The sequence below is a fragment of the Heptranchias perlo genome, chromosome 17 (genome assembly GCF_035084215.1).
Source record: "Heptranchias perlo isolate sHepPer1 chromosome 17, sHepPer1.hap1, whole genome shotgun sequence".
Lineage (NCBI taxonomy): Eukaryota > Metazoa > Chordata > Chondrichthyes > Hexanchiformes > Hexanchidae > Heptranchias > Heptranchias perlo.
The window spans coordinates 57,410,683-57,424,124 of NC_090341.1; the positions used below are offsets into that span (position 1 = coordinate 57,410,683).

General features: G+C 47.5%; 1 protein-coding gene across 5 annotated transcripts in view; it reads right to left on the reverse strand.

The window, feature by feature from the left end:
- Positions 1 to 11,543, reverse strand: part of LOC137334327 (nuclear receptor subfamily 2 group C member 2-like) — a 166,665-nt gene extending 155,122 nt beyond the window's left edge. For 3 of the 5 annotated variants that reach the window (XM_067999020.1, XM_067999022.1, XM_067999019.1), the window contains exon 1: positions 11,401 to 11,542. The gene's annotated coding sequence lies outside the window, so the exon portion shown is untranslated. Of the gene's footprint in view, positions 1 to 11,400 lie in introns of all 5 variants that reach the window. The other 2 variants (XM_067999023.1, XM_067999021.1) reach the window with 2 other exon arrangements.
- Positions 11,544 to 13,442: the final 1,899 nt, after the last annotated feature.

Below are 13,442 nucleotides of genomic sequence, written 5' to 3' on the forward strand. Positions count from 1 at the left end.
GCCTCGATCAGCGAACTGGAGTAGAGATTATTTAACTGTGGGAGTCAGACTGAGCCCAACAGAAATGCGTATATGCCGCCGCAACAACCGAATAGCATAAAGATAAGGCACTTTGCACCCAAAATCTGTAACATGTAACTTGAGAGTTACGGGTTAGGCATACGCACAGAATATCATGGAAGTTAAATACCCGAAAGGCTGTGTATTAAGTGCCGGACCAATGTTGCATGGACTTTATTGGTATTGGTCTCAATGATTATTAAGCCATAATCATGACCAAAAGGGGGGTCTGTTAGGGTAAAATTTGGGCTGTTGGGTTAAAGGCAAAGATGAAGTGACTATTGTGTGCATGGCTGCGGTCATTGCTCCAAGACCACACTGAAATGCGCTTTGTGCAGACCAGACTAACCCTAATTAAAAGCTTAAACATAACATATGACTACTAAACAAAATGGACTCTACTAAACAAAATGGATTCTGTGACTGTGGGAAAGACATTTAAAATGCTGAGTTTGTATGTTCAGAAAACTGACTTACAGTCTGGGAATACAAAAGACATTTCACAACGAGCTGATAAAAACTATAGAACCAGACTGAATAGACAAAGACCATACTGTCTTAAGGTGATAACAGTTGTTTTAATGTGATTGGAGGTCTGTGGTTGCTGTGCGGGCTTAATTGGCTAATGTGTAAACTAATCAAGACTAATAATGTAATAGCTGCTGAAAATCTGTATTTGAAAGGTATAAAAAAGCATGACAACCATTTTGAAGTTGAGAAGGTGGCTGCGTGCGCTGCGGAGCGTCCAGTTCTTCTCCCAAAGTACTTTGTCCAATAAACTGCATGTTGAATCTTTAAGTCTGACTCCGAGTGGTGATTTTCCCACAACAACATTAACACTGACACACTCCATCCCACCATGTAATGTACAGACACTGCACCCCCTCACATTAACACTGACACTCTCCATCCCACCATTTAATGTACTTACACTTCACCCCCTCACATTAACACTGACACACTCCATCCCACCATGTAATGTACAGACACTTCACCCCCTCACATTAACACTGACACTCTCCATCCCACCATGTAATGTACAGACACTTCACCCCCTCACATTAACACTGACACTCTCCATCCCACCATATAATGTACAGACACTTCACCCCCTCACATTAACACTGACACTCTCCATCCCACCATATAATGTACAGACACTTCACCCCCTCACATTAACGCTGACACTCTCCTCCCATCTAACAACAACAACTTGCATTTATATAGCAGCTTTAATGTAGGAAAACATCACAGGAATGTCATCAGACAAAAATTGACACTGAGCCAAAGAAAGAGATATTAGGAGGGATGACAAAAGCTTGGTCAAAGAGGTAGGTACAAATGAAAAGAGAGAGGTAGAGAGGTGATGAGGTTATAGGGGGGATTTCCAGAGCTTAGGGCCTAGATGGCTGAAGGCATGGTCGCCAATGGTGGGGCAAAGAGAGTGGGGATGCGTTCTGGGAGGGTTAGTGGGCTGGAGGAGGTTACAGAGATAGGATGGAGAGGACGAGGCCATGGGGGGATTTGAACAAAAGATTCCCCATTATCGCTGACACACTCCTCCCCCACAGCCAGAGGGGATGGGAGGGAAATGTCACCAAGGGACAACAAGTGGATAAGAAGCGGAGGGGGACACCAGAAATAATGGTGTGTGCGCGGGAAGAGAAACCATTACCAGAAATTATCTGGCTATGGTGGGATAGGTAAGCGTGGAAGCAAGTGAGGCAGTCCAACTGAGCTGGACAATGGAGAAGTGTTGGAGCAGCATAGTGTGGTCGACTGTGTCAAAGGCTGCAGAGAGGTCATGAAGTATGAGAAGGTATAGCGCACCACGGTCACAGTTACACGGCTGTCATTTGTAACTTTGATTAATGTCGTTTCAGTGTTGTGGCAGGGGTGGAAACCTGAATGGAGAGATTCAAACATTGAGTTGACATGTAAACTCTCCCACACTCAGAATATTCGCCTCTGTGATCTAATGTTACTTTTTTGGGTCGTCTTTGCTCATTTTACTGATGGATTTTTTGACTCCAAAAGTATAGGTCACTCTCGTGGATGAATGTCAACTCCCTATGCCTTTATCAGCATCTTGACTAAAGTTTGATATGTAGATAAACTTTTAGTAACATGCCCAGGATAATGAACAGAACATCCTTTACACTCTGCTAGAACAGTCACACACAACTTAGCCACAGTACCAAATTCTAATGAACAAAACACTGGTGGCAACTGCAGCACCAATTTAAAGAAAAACACAACACAACACATGATGGGATGGAGACCAGGCAGGTTCTACAAGAGGCAGGTGATTCTCTCCTCCAGGTTACCTCCCTGGCGATGAAATTGAAAATGGCCCCCAATTAGGGTTATATATTATTACTCAAGTCGGTTTTAATAATGGGGCAACAGTGATGCAGATCCTGCAAACGCTGCTTGTTTTTTTTTGCAGGATGGATCACCAGGTTTTGGGGGTAGAACTATATACACACATACGTATTATAAATATCTGTCCCTCTATCTAACTGTTCTATATTAAATTCAGTTCCTGGGGCATTGTTTCATTGAAAACTTATTACAAGTACCTGCAGCATCTGTGCAGGGGCTACTGTGATTCAATGGTTAAGAAAGTCACTCTGTGAGACATACCATAGCTGCTATTTTATAGTGAGAATATGTGGATGCCTTATTGTGCAATCTGCCTCCAGATTTTCACAAATTGCTCAAAAAAAGTGTAGAAATTTCAAAAGCTGAGGGAAAATTTACATGGAGTGTATTTTTTTAAAAAAGAAGCGGTGTTTGTGTGTGTGAGAGAGACAGAAAATGGCAGTGTTCTGATTCCACACTTATAGCTTTTGTTTTGTTTTGTGTTGTACAAACTTTAGAAAGTGTATTAAGATGAGGGGGGGTGAGTGTGTGTGTCTATGTGTGAAAGAGAGGGGAAGAGTTTTCCTGTTAATGTTACTTCAATTTTCAAATAAAAACACCAGTTGAATTTTGAAGCTGACTGATCCCGCTCAGTGGAGGCAGGGACCCTAGTGGAGGACTCTCTATGCAGGAGTCCTCCCCTACACCATTGGGATTTGGGGTAGAGAGTGTTGCACAGAGCAGTGCTGATCAGTAGGTTTTTACGTCACGTCATGGACTCCCAGGCCGCCTGTGACTTTTGAGTGTGAGAGGTTGCAGCCCCTCCTCCACTATTTGAAGGGGCTGCTCCTCAACTTCTGGCTGCACTTCAGTCCCACGCTCCTGATCTTTGGCCACCCGGTGCGGAGGGGGGCAGGTAAGTCGGAGGACCTCCTCATGGGTCTGTTCCTGGCCTAGCCAACGTGGCTATCCACAGGTCCAGGTTGGACGCGGCCCATGGGGGTGGTCGCTCTGGCTGCCTGTCTCTCTTCCGCGGCTTTTTCCACGCCTGGGTGGCCCTGGAGAAGGAGCACGCAGTGTCCACCGGTATGTTTGAGGCTTTCCGCTATCGATGGGCACCACAGGGACCGAAGAGCATAGTGGATAATAGTAATAACATTATGATTTAATTTCATAAGTTTCTTTTTTCCTTTTTTACAATTTGGATTTAATTAGTTTTGCCCCTTAAAAAAAAACTGTCTAATTATTTCACTTGTGTTTCGTTGACAGCTAGAAACGGTCAGAGTCAATTATTGGTGATCACAGTCTCAGAGTCTCATCGAATCAAAGTATGTTACAGCACAGAAGGCCAATCAGCCCATCGTGCCTGTGACAGCTCTTTGAAGGAGCTATCCAATTCGTCCCACTTCCCTGCTCTTTCCCCATAGCCCTGTAATTTTTTTTCCCTTCAAGTATTTATCCAATTCCCTTTTGAAAGTTACTGTTGAATCTGCTTCCACCTCCCTTTCAGGCAGTGAATTCCAGATCATTACAACTCGTTGCGTAAAAAAATGTTTCCTCATGTCGCCTCTGGCTCTTTTGCCAATCACCTTAAATCTGTGTCCTCTGGTTACTGACCCTTCTGCCACTGGAAAGTTTCTCCTTATTTACTGTCAAAACCATTCACGATTTTGAACACCTCTATCAAATTTCCCCTTAACCTCCTCTGTTCTGAGGAGAACAACCTCAGCTTCTCCAATCTCTCCACATAACTCCCCTCATCCCTAATAATTCTCTTCTGCACTCTCACTTAGGCCGTGAAGTTTGGTGCCCAGAATTGAACAAAATACTCCAGCTGAGGCCTAACCAGTGTTTTATATGGGTTTAGCATAACTTCCTTGCTTTTGTACTCCATGGCCCCGATATTACCAGGGAGGTGGTTGGCAGCGGGGGGTCGACGGGTGTGTGGGTAACCCGCCCAGTAAAATTGGTGGGTTCCCCACGCGACCGCGAGTAAATTGAAGCCACTCACCTTGGCTTCTGGGTTTCCTGTTGGAAACCTGCGCACCCGCATCACATGCTGTGAGCTGGAGGAGCCCTGTTTAAAAGAACAGTCCTCCAATGCTGCTCCTGCAGCAAACAGCCATAATTACAGCATGGAGCAGCCCAGGGGAAAGGCTGCTCCGAGGTTTAATGATGCCTCACTCCAGGCCTTACTGGATGGGGTGAGGAGGAGGTGGAGGGAGATCTTCTACCCAGCGGACGGGAGGAAGTGGCCTGCCTCTGCCACCAAGGCGGCCTAGCTTGAGGTGGCAGAGGAGGTCACCAGCAGCACCAACATCTCCCGCACCTGGATACAGTGCAGGAAATGCTTCAATGACCGAACTAGGTCAGCCAAAATGAGTACACTTACTCATTCTTCTGCACTCCGTCTTTCACATCACCACCCCCGCCCAACTCCTTCTGCACTGCCAACACTACTCTACCACATCACTCCTCACACCCACTCAAACCTCATCCTCAACTTACCTGCACTTACTCACCTCGCCAGTACTCATCCCACCACTACCACTCAACCCAATCCTCATACAATTTCATGGCTCTGTCTCATACTCACCCTCTGATGCATCTCTTTCACAGTCACCCTCACCCAACCTGCCACTACCTCTGCTGTAGCCACAGGGGATGCATCACGTATGAGTAGCAGGAAGTGTAAGGCAAAGGTTTCGTGAGCACAAAAGGGATGCACAAGGGTGTTTGACGGTTTTCCATGTTTTTTTTTATTTATATTTGATTTTGGTTCAACTCACATTAAATATTATATTGTCACCACTACTGCCACGTCTTGGCCATTCTTGACTGGCTTGTGCAATGAGTCCCTTTCATGAGGTTCTCCATGAACACCCACACTTGATGCCACCCATTGGGTCACCCTATAGTGGGTGTATGTGTAGTTGCACGACTATTTTGTGCAGGTGCCTTTGGTGCAGCACTGTGTTGTGGCGGAGGCGGACGGCGTGCCTGGCAAGGTTGGTAATGTTGCTCGTCCTCTGATGAAGTGATGAATGCAGCTATGGCGCCCCCCTCATCCTGACGGTGTGAGTTTGAGGGGGTCCGCAAAGTAGGTAAATGTGTTTGCACAGCAGAGTTTTGGATATAAATTAATAATTTTGAGTGGAAAGACAAAGGTGTTGCAGCCAAAACTTTGTCTGAAGTGACAGAGTGCCCTGCTGCAATAAATGAGGTTTTCCCCCAACTGTCAAAAAATCCTTTGAATCTCCCACTGGCTGCTGGCTGAAACACGTCTGCTCCAACAGGGAGTGTTTCCCACAGCACGGGAAACACGCTGAGAATCCATGAAAATTGCACCCCTGCCAAAATCTGTCAATGAGGTCTGTCAAGTACCTCAACTAGGTAAGTAAGTATTTAAATTGTCATCCCATCGGCTTTAATTGCCGGTGGGAGTCCCGTATGTGGGAGCTGCGCACGCACCCGAACGCGTCACTGGGGAATCCGGAAGTGGGCGGGTTGGAGCCGGGCTCCGGACCCGCTCCGGGATTCCCCGATTTTAGGAGCACCCCCCCCCCCCGCCCCCAACGCACCCACTCGATCATCTTAAAATCGACCCCTATGCCTCTATTAATAAAGCCCAGGATCCCGTATACTTTGTTTTAAAAACAGCGTGCTCAGCTTGTCCTGCCACCTTCAAAGATTTGTGTACATACACCCCCCCAGGTCTCTCTGTTACTTCTTCCTACCAAAATGTATCACTTCACACTTCCCTGCGTTAAATTTCATCTGCCATGTGTCTGCCCATTTCACTAGTCTGCCTATGTGCTCCTGAAGTCTGTTACTATCCTCCACATTGTTTACTACTTCCCGAGTCTCATGTCATCTTCAAACTTTGAAATTATACCCTGTACACTCAAGTCCAGGTCATTAATATATATCAAAAAAAGCAGTGGTCCTAATTCTGACCCCCGAGGAACACCACTGTATACTTCCCTCCAGAGTGAAAAACAACCGTTCACCACTACTCTCTGCTTTCTGCCCCTTAGCCAATTTTGTATCCACGCTGCCACTGTCCCTTTAATCCCATGGGCTTTAATTTTGCTTACAAGTCTGTTATGTGGTACTTTATCAAATGCCTTTTGAAAGTCCATATACACAACATCAACCACACTATCCTCATCAACCCTCTCTGTTACTTCATCAAAGAACTCAATCAAGTTAGTCAAACACGATTTTCCTTTAACAAATCCCTGCTGACTTTCATTTATTAGCTCATACTTTTCCAAGGGCCAATTAATTTTGTCCTGGATTATTGTCTCTAAAAGTTTTCCCACCACCAACGTTATACAAGTAAAAGATAGACAGAGAGAAACACATACTCGGGTCAGAGGGATTGGGCTGAGTGAGAGACTGGGTCTAAGAGAGGAGGGGGTTAGAGCAATGTTACTTCAAATTTTAAAAAATACCAGTTAAATTTTGAAGCCAACTATTTATCTCACCTGTATTTTGTTGACAGTTAGAAAAAGTCAGTGCTAATGGCTCACACTTGTGAGACAGGGATTCTAATTTCTACCACCTAAGATGGGAGAAAGAGATAGATAGTAAGGCAGTCATAGTAAATCAATTTCTTTTTTTCTAAGTTGAATTTAGAAAGTAAACACAGCCTTTTTGTGGAAACAGATAGCAAGGGAGGGTAGGAGAAGTAGCAGAAGAGGGAAACTGGCTGAGAATAAGGGGGCCTCTTACATCTCACCACCTGCCCTCAGGGGGAGTGACTGGGGGGGAATAGATGGACGGTTATGGGTGAGCTGAATGACAATGAAGCAAGGGAGAGGGAAGAAGGTGGGGTGGTGAGAGTCAAGGAATGGTAGGAATCAGAATGAATAGTAGGAATGTGATGGGGTAAGAGAGACTGTGCGGTTGAGAGAGACAGAGAAGAGACGGGTGAGATTGAAGAAGGGTTGAGAGAAAGATGAGGTAGAGAAAGAGCATGTGGTGAGAGAGTGGCAGTTGGGAGAAAAAGACAGGTTAGCTGAGAGAGATAAAGAAAGGCACAAAAGAGAAAGGCAGACACATAGGGGGAATTTTAACTCCCCCATGACTGGCGCAAGAGGGTCGGGGGGGGGGGGGGGGGGGGGGGGGGGGGCGGGGAGTTTAAATCGGCAAATTTGAGAATCCTGACCCCAACCCACTGCGATTGTGCCTACATCTGCTTTAACCATGGCAGGTTTGGGCCGTCCGAGTAACCCACCCTGAAGAGGTGGGTCCGTTATTATAATATGTAAATGAGGCTCCATTCCTAATATTTTGGCAGCCATTTAAATTTAACGCTGGCCAGCCGGTTTTCCCAGGGCTCGGAAAATCCGGCAGCTAAATGGAGGAGGGAATAGCTGGATCCAGCAGTTAAGTGATTTTTAGAGCACTGCTTGTGGACCAGGAGAGGCAATTCTCTGCCCTGATTGTCGGACTCCCCTCCTGGTTCCCCCCACTCCTCCCAATTGCCAGTCCAACTCTCCCCCCCCCCCAATTGCCAGTCCAACTCTCCCCACCCCCCACAATTGCCAGTCCAACTTTCCCACCACCCCAATTGCCAGTCCAACTTTCCCACCACCCCAATTGCCAGTCCAACTCTCTCCCCACCCCCCCAAATAGTCCCCGTCCAACTCTTCCTCCCCTCCCCTCAAATAGTCCCCGTCCAACTCTTCCTCCCCCTCCCCCTCCCCTCCCCCCAAATGGACCACGTCCAACTCTTCCTCCCCTCCCCTCCCCCCAAATAGTCCCCGTCCAACTCTTCCTCCCCTCCCCTCCCCCCAAATAGTCCCCGTCCAACTCTTCCCCCCCTCCCCCATAGTCCCCGGCTTTGGCCATGGAATCATAGAAAGTTTAGGGCAAATGAGGAGGCCATTCGGCCCATCGTGTCCGTGCCGGCTGAAAATGAGCCACCCAGCCTAATCCCACTTTCCAGCACTTGGTCTGTAGCCTTGTAGGTCACGGCACTTCAGGTGCACATCCAAGTACTTTTTAAATGAGTTGAGGGTTTCTGCTTTCAGGCAGTGAGTTCCAGACCCCCACCACCCTCTGGGTGAAAAATTTCTCCTCAGCTCCCAATCCTTCTACCAATCACTTTAAATCTATGCCCCCTGGTTATTGGCCTCTCTGCTAAGGGAAATAGGTCCTTCCTGTCCACTCTATCCAGGCCCCTCATAATTTTATACACCTCAATTAAATCACCCCTCAGCCTCCTCTGTTCCAAAGAAAACAACCCCAGCCTATCCAATCTTTCCTCATAGCTAAAATTCTCCAGTCCTGGCAACATCCTCTGTACCCTCTCTAGTGCAATTACATCCTTCCGATAATGTGGTGACCAGAACTGTACACAATTCTGGTCACCACTGTCCTTCTTCTACTGGCTTTCCCACCTGGCAGGCAGCTGGCCTGTCAATCTGTTAATCTGGCCAGCTGCCAAGCAGGGGACGGAGATAAAAAATGATAATAATGTTCTGCCGTTAACTGTGGCAGAACTTCCGCGTTCCTGGCATTTCCGGTGATCCCCCCTCCCCCGCCTCCTCTGCACTTCTGATAAATATCAGGGCCACAGTTTTTTTCCTCATTCTAATTTCGAACTTAAATTTTGAAAGCAAACAAATCCTTTTTGAGGGAAACAGAAAGGGAGGTGAGGGGAGGGAAGAAACAATTTATGGAGATTATGTGCAAATTCATGGCAGATCGACAAGTAATATATTATAAATCTTACGTCTGCTTGTACTTCCAGTCAACTTTTTCCATTATAGATTTCTATGTCCATATTTATAATGGAAATTGCCTATGTAAACTTGTAACAGTACAATCAGACACTCACTGGTAAAGACAATACAGTTTCACCATTGGTGGGATGGTACAATTGCAGAAACAACAGTTAAAAGCAGATAAAGAGAAAGGGAGAAAGAAAAACAACATGAAGACAAAAGAGACAGGTAAGACATACTACATTCTCTGATGTGCCATGTGCAACACCATTGGCGATCGATTAGTTATAGATGTATAATGCCTCAGCTATTGCACACACATCCTGTTCCTTTCCCGACACACTCTTCTGAATCATCATGAGCAGGAGATCTGCTAGTATACCTATGAAGTCTTGCTTACATTTCATGTAACAGTTGTCCAGACTGGATATATATTAATGACTTGGACTTGGGTGTACAGGGCACAATTTCAAAATTTGCAGATGACACAAAACTTGGAAGTGTAGTGAACAGCGAGGAGGATAGTGATAGACTTCAAGAGGATATAGACAGGCTGGTGGCATGGGCGGACACGTGGCAGATGAAATTTAAAGCAGAAAAATGCGAGGTGATGCATTTTGGTAGGAAAAATGAGGAGAGGCAATATAAACTAGAGGGCACAATTCTAAAAAGGGTACATGTACACAAATTGTTGAAGGTGGCAGGGCAGGTTGGGAAAGCATACGGGATCCTGGGCTTTATAAATAGAGGCACAGAGTACAAAAGTAAGGAAGTCATGATGAACCTTTATAAAATACTGGTTTGGCCATAGCTGGAGTACTGTGTCCAGTTCTGGGCACCACATTTTAGGGAAGATGTGAAGGCCTTAGAGAGGGTGCAGAAGAGATTTATTAGAATGATTCCAGGGATAAGGGACTTCAGTTACATGGATAGACTGGAGAAGCTGAGGTTATTCTCCTTGGAACAGTGAAGGTTGCAAGGAGATTTGATAGAGGTATTCAAAATCATGAACGATCTGGGCAGAGTAGATAGAGAGAAACTGTTCCCATTGGCGGAAGGGTCAAGAACCAGAGGACATAGATTTAAGCTGATTGGCAAAAGAACCAAAGGTGACATGAGGAAAAACCTTTTTTTAAACAGCGAGTGGTCACGATCTGGAATGCACTGCCCGAGGGGGTGGTGGAGGCAGATTCAATCATGGCCTTCAAAAGGGTACTGGATAAGTACTTGAAAGGAAAAAAATTGCAGGGCTACGGGGATAGGGCAGAGGAGTGGGACTAGCTGGACTGCTCTTGCATAGACTCGATGGGCTGAATGGCCTCCTTCCGTGCTGTAATCTTTCCATGAACACCCTACTGCTATAAACCAGCACAGCAATGATTCATCGTGTGTAAAGCCATGGCTGATCTGCCAGTACAGCTATATATGCACTTTGTATAAAATCTTGCATCAAACATGCTATTCCTATCCATTAACCCTACTTCCTGCCATCCAACTAGCCTTGCAACCAATTCCACCTTATTTCCCTCCTTTGCCTCTCCCCTACCCCCTAAACTTCACCTCTGCCATTTTCTCCCTTGCAGCCCCTTCTCCTTGCTGCTCAACAACAACCTGAAGACAGAAGATGTAAACTAACACAATCTAAATGTTATATTTTATTAATGTGAAAAAACTACGAGTCTCAAAATGCTGTCACAATTGAAAGGAAAGTTTGAGCTGACACGGCCTCACTGCTGGTACAGTAACCATGAGCAACGCCGCGGGAGAGAGGACTTGTGCCCCACAGCGACCGGAAACAACCCACCCTCCCGCCCCGCTTACAGCCGATTGGCTGGTCACCTGGGATGCAGATGCCGGACACTGTGATTGGCTGTGGCCCCTGTCAATCACCCCGCCTGATTTCCGCCGCTGTAACAGTAAAGCCCGTTCGGGGCCTGTAATCATGGAAATGCCGCGGCGGCCGCTCGTTGAGCGGGACAGCAGGCGGCGGCCGCCGCTCACCGGTTCCGTGCAGAGGACGCCGGGCCGGTGCGGCGCTCGGCTCCTTCCGCCAGGTTATTTATGCGAAACTAGGCCCCGGTGGCAAAGGTAAAAGGGTCGGGTAACACAATCCGCCGGCGGCACGGCGAGCTCGGCCCCCGGCTCCCTCACGGTCGAACGTCGCTGCGTTTAGCTGTGCCGCCGGGCAGAGTGCGGTTGCCCGGTGCCGGGCGGAGGCCAGCCCGAGAGCGGCGCTTACCTGCAACAAAACGCCTTATTTCATAGTTTTTATAACTGTTTTCTTTCCTTCAAAGGTCATAGTTCGTGACCTCGGCGCTTTCTGTCGCACGCATTAGAATTCAGCCTGCGGAGGGACTGGACCGCTACGGCGCTGACGTCAGCCCAGCCACAGGCGCGCCCTGCTATTGGCTGTCAGCGCTCAGCGCCCACGTGTGCTCCCGAGCCACGCTTCGGCTCCATCCGAGAAACGGCGAACCGGACTTCGGCTTTTTTCGGAATCGGCCCTCCCCGCACTTCGGCTTTTTCTGGAATCGCCCCCCCCCCCCCCCCGCACTTCGGCTTTTTTCGGAATCGCCCCCCCCCCCCGCACTTCGGCTTTTTTCGGAATCGCCCCCCCCCGCACTTCGGCTTTTTTCGGAATCGGCCCCCCCCCGCACTTCGGCTTTTTTCGGAATCGCCCCCCCCCCCCCCCCCCGCACTTCGGCTTTTTTCGGAATCGCCCCCCCCCCCCCCCCCCGCATTTCGGCTTTTTTCGGAATCGGCCCCCCCCCCCCCCCCAGCATTTCGGCTTTTTTCGGAATCGGCCCCCCCGCACTTCGGCTTTTTCCGGAATCGGCCCCCCCCCGCACTTCGGCTTTTTCCGGAATCGGCCCCCCCCCGCACTTCGGCTTTTTCCGGAATCGGCCCCCCCCCCGCACTTCGGCTTTTTCCGGAATCGGCCCCCCCCCCGCACTTCGGCTTTTTCCGGAATCGGCCAACCGCACTTCGGCTTTTTCCGGAATCGGCCGCGCAGGTTCGCTGTGTGCGGGAGTTTGGTGCGAGCTGGGGAGTGTTTCCCTCCTATTGTATACTCGGCCTTGCAACTCCCTGACCGTCTTCACACGCCTAAACAGATTAAAATCCTGCATAAAATATGCATGGCTGTGCCTTGTCCAGGGTGTCTGATCACCTTGGGCACATACACATTTAGCAGGAATATATTTTTAAAAATGTACTGCTGATGCTGGAAATCAAACTAAAACAGAAAATGCTGCAAACATTTAGCACATGGGGAAAAGAGAACTTGATGTTGCAGGCACAGCCCATCATCAGAGGAATAACTTATAAAAGGGAAAGGAGAAACTCGTCCACAAGAGAAGATTAGGGGTGTGGTGATTAGTGGATTAGGGGTGTGGTAGTGTCGTGGTTAGTGGATTAGGGGTGTGGTAGTGTAGTGGTTAGTGGATTAGGGGTGTGGTAGTGTAGTGGTTAGTGGATTAGGGGTGTGGTAGTGTAGTGGTTAGTGGATTAGGGGTGTGGTAGTGTAGTGGTTAGTGGATTAGTGATCCAGAGAACGAGTTCAAATCACATGGCATGTGAGAATTTGAATTCAGTTTTTAAAAAGCACCAAAAAACCTGGAAATAAAAAGCTGATATCATTAAGAGTATTATAGTATGGCACAGGACAGAAGGAGGCCATTTGGCCCATCATGCCTGTGCTGGCTGTTTGTAGGAGCAATCCAATTAATCCCACTCCCCTGCTCTTTCCCCATAGCCCTGTAAATTATTTCCCTTCAAGTATTTATCCAATTCCCTTTTGAAAGTTACTATTGAATCTGCTTCCACCACCCTTTCAGGCAGTGCATTCCAGATCATTACAACTCGCTGCGTAAAAAAAATGTTTCCTCATGTCGCCTCTGGTTCTTTTGCCAATCACCTTAAATCTGTGTCCTCTGGTTACTGACCCTTCTGCCACTGGAAACAGTTTCTCCTTATTTACTCCAGCAAAACCCTTCACGATGTTGAACACCTCTATCAAATCTCCCCTTAACCTTCTCTGCTGCAAAGAGAAAACCCCAGCTTCTCCAGTCTATCCACATAAATGGGGTCCCCCATCCCTGGTACTATTCTAGTAAATCTTTTCTGCACCCTCTCTAAGGCCGTCACATCCTTCCTAAAATGTGGTGCTCAGAATTTAACACAATACTCCAGCTGAGGGTCAACCAGTGTTTTATAAAGGTTTAGCATAACCGCTTTGCTTTTGTACTCCATGCTTCTATTAATAAAGCCCAGGATCCCATA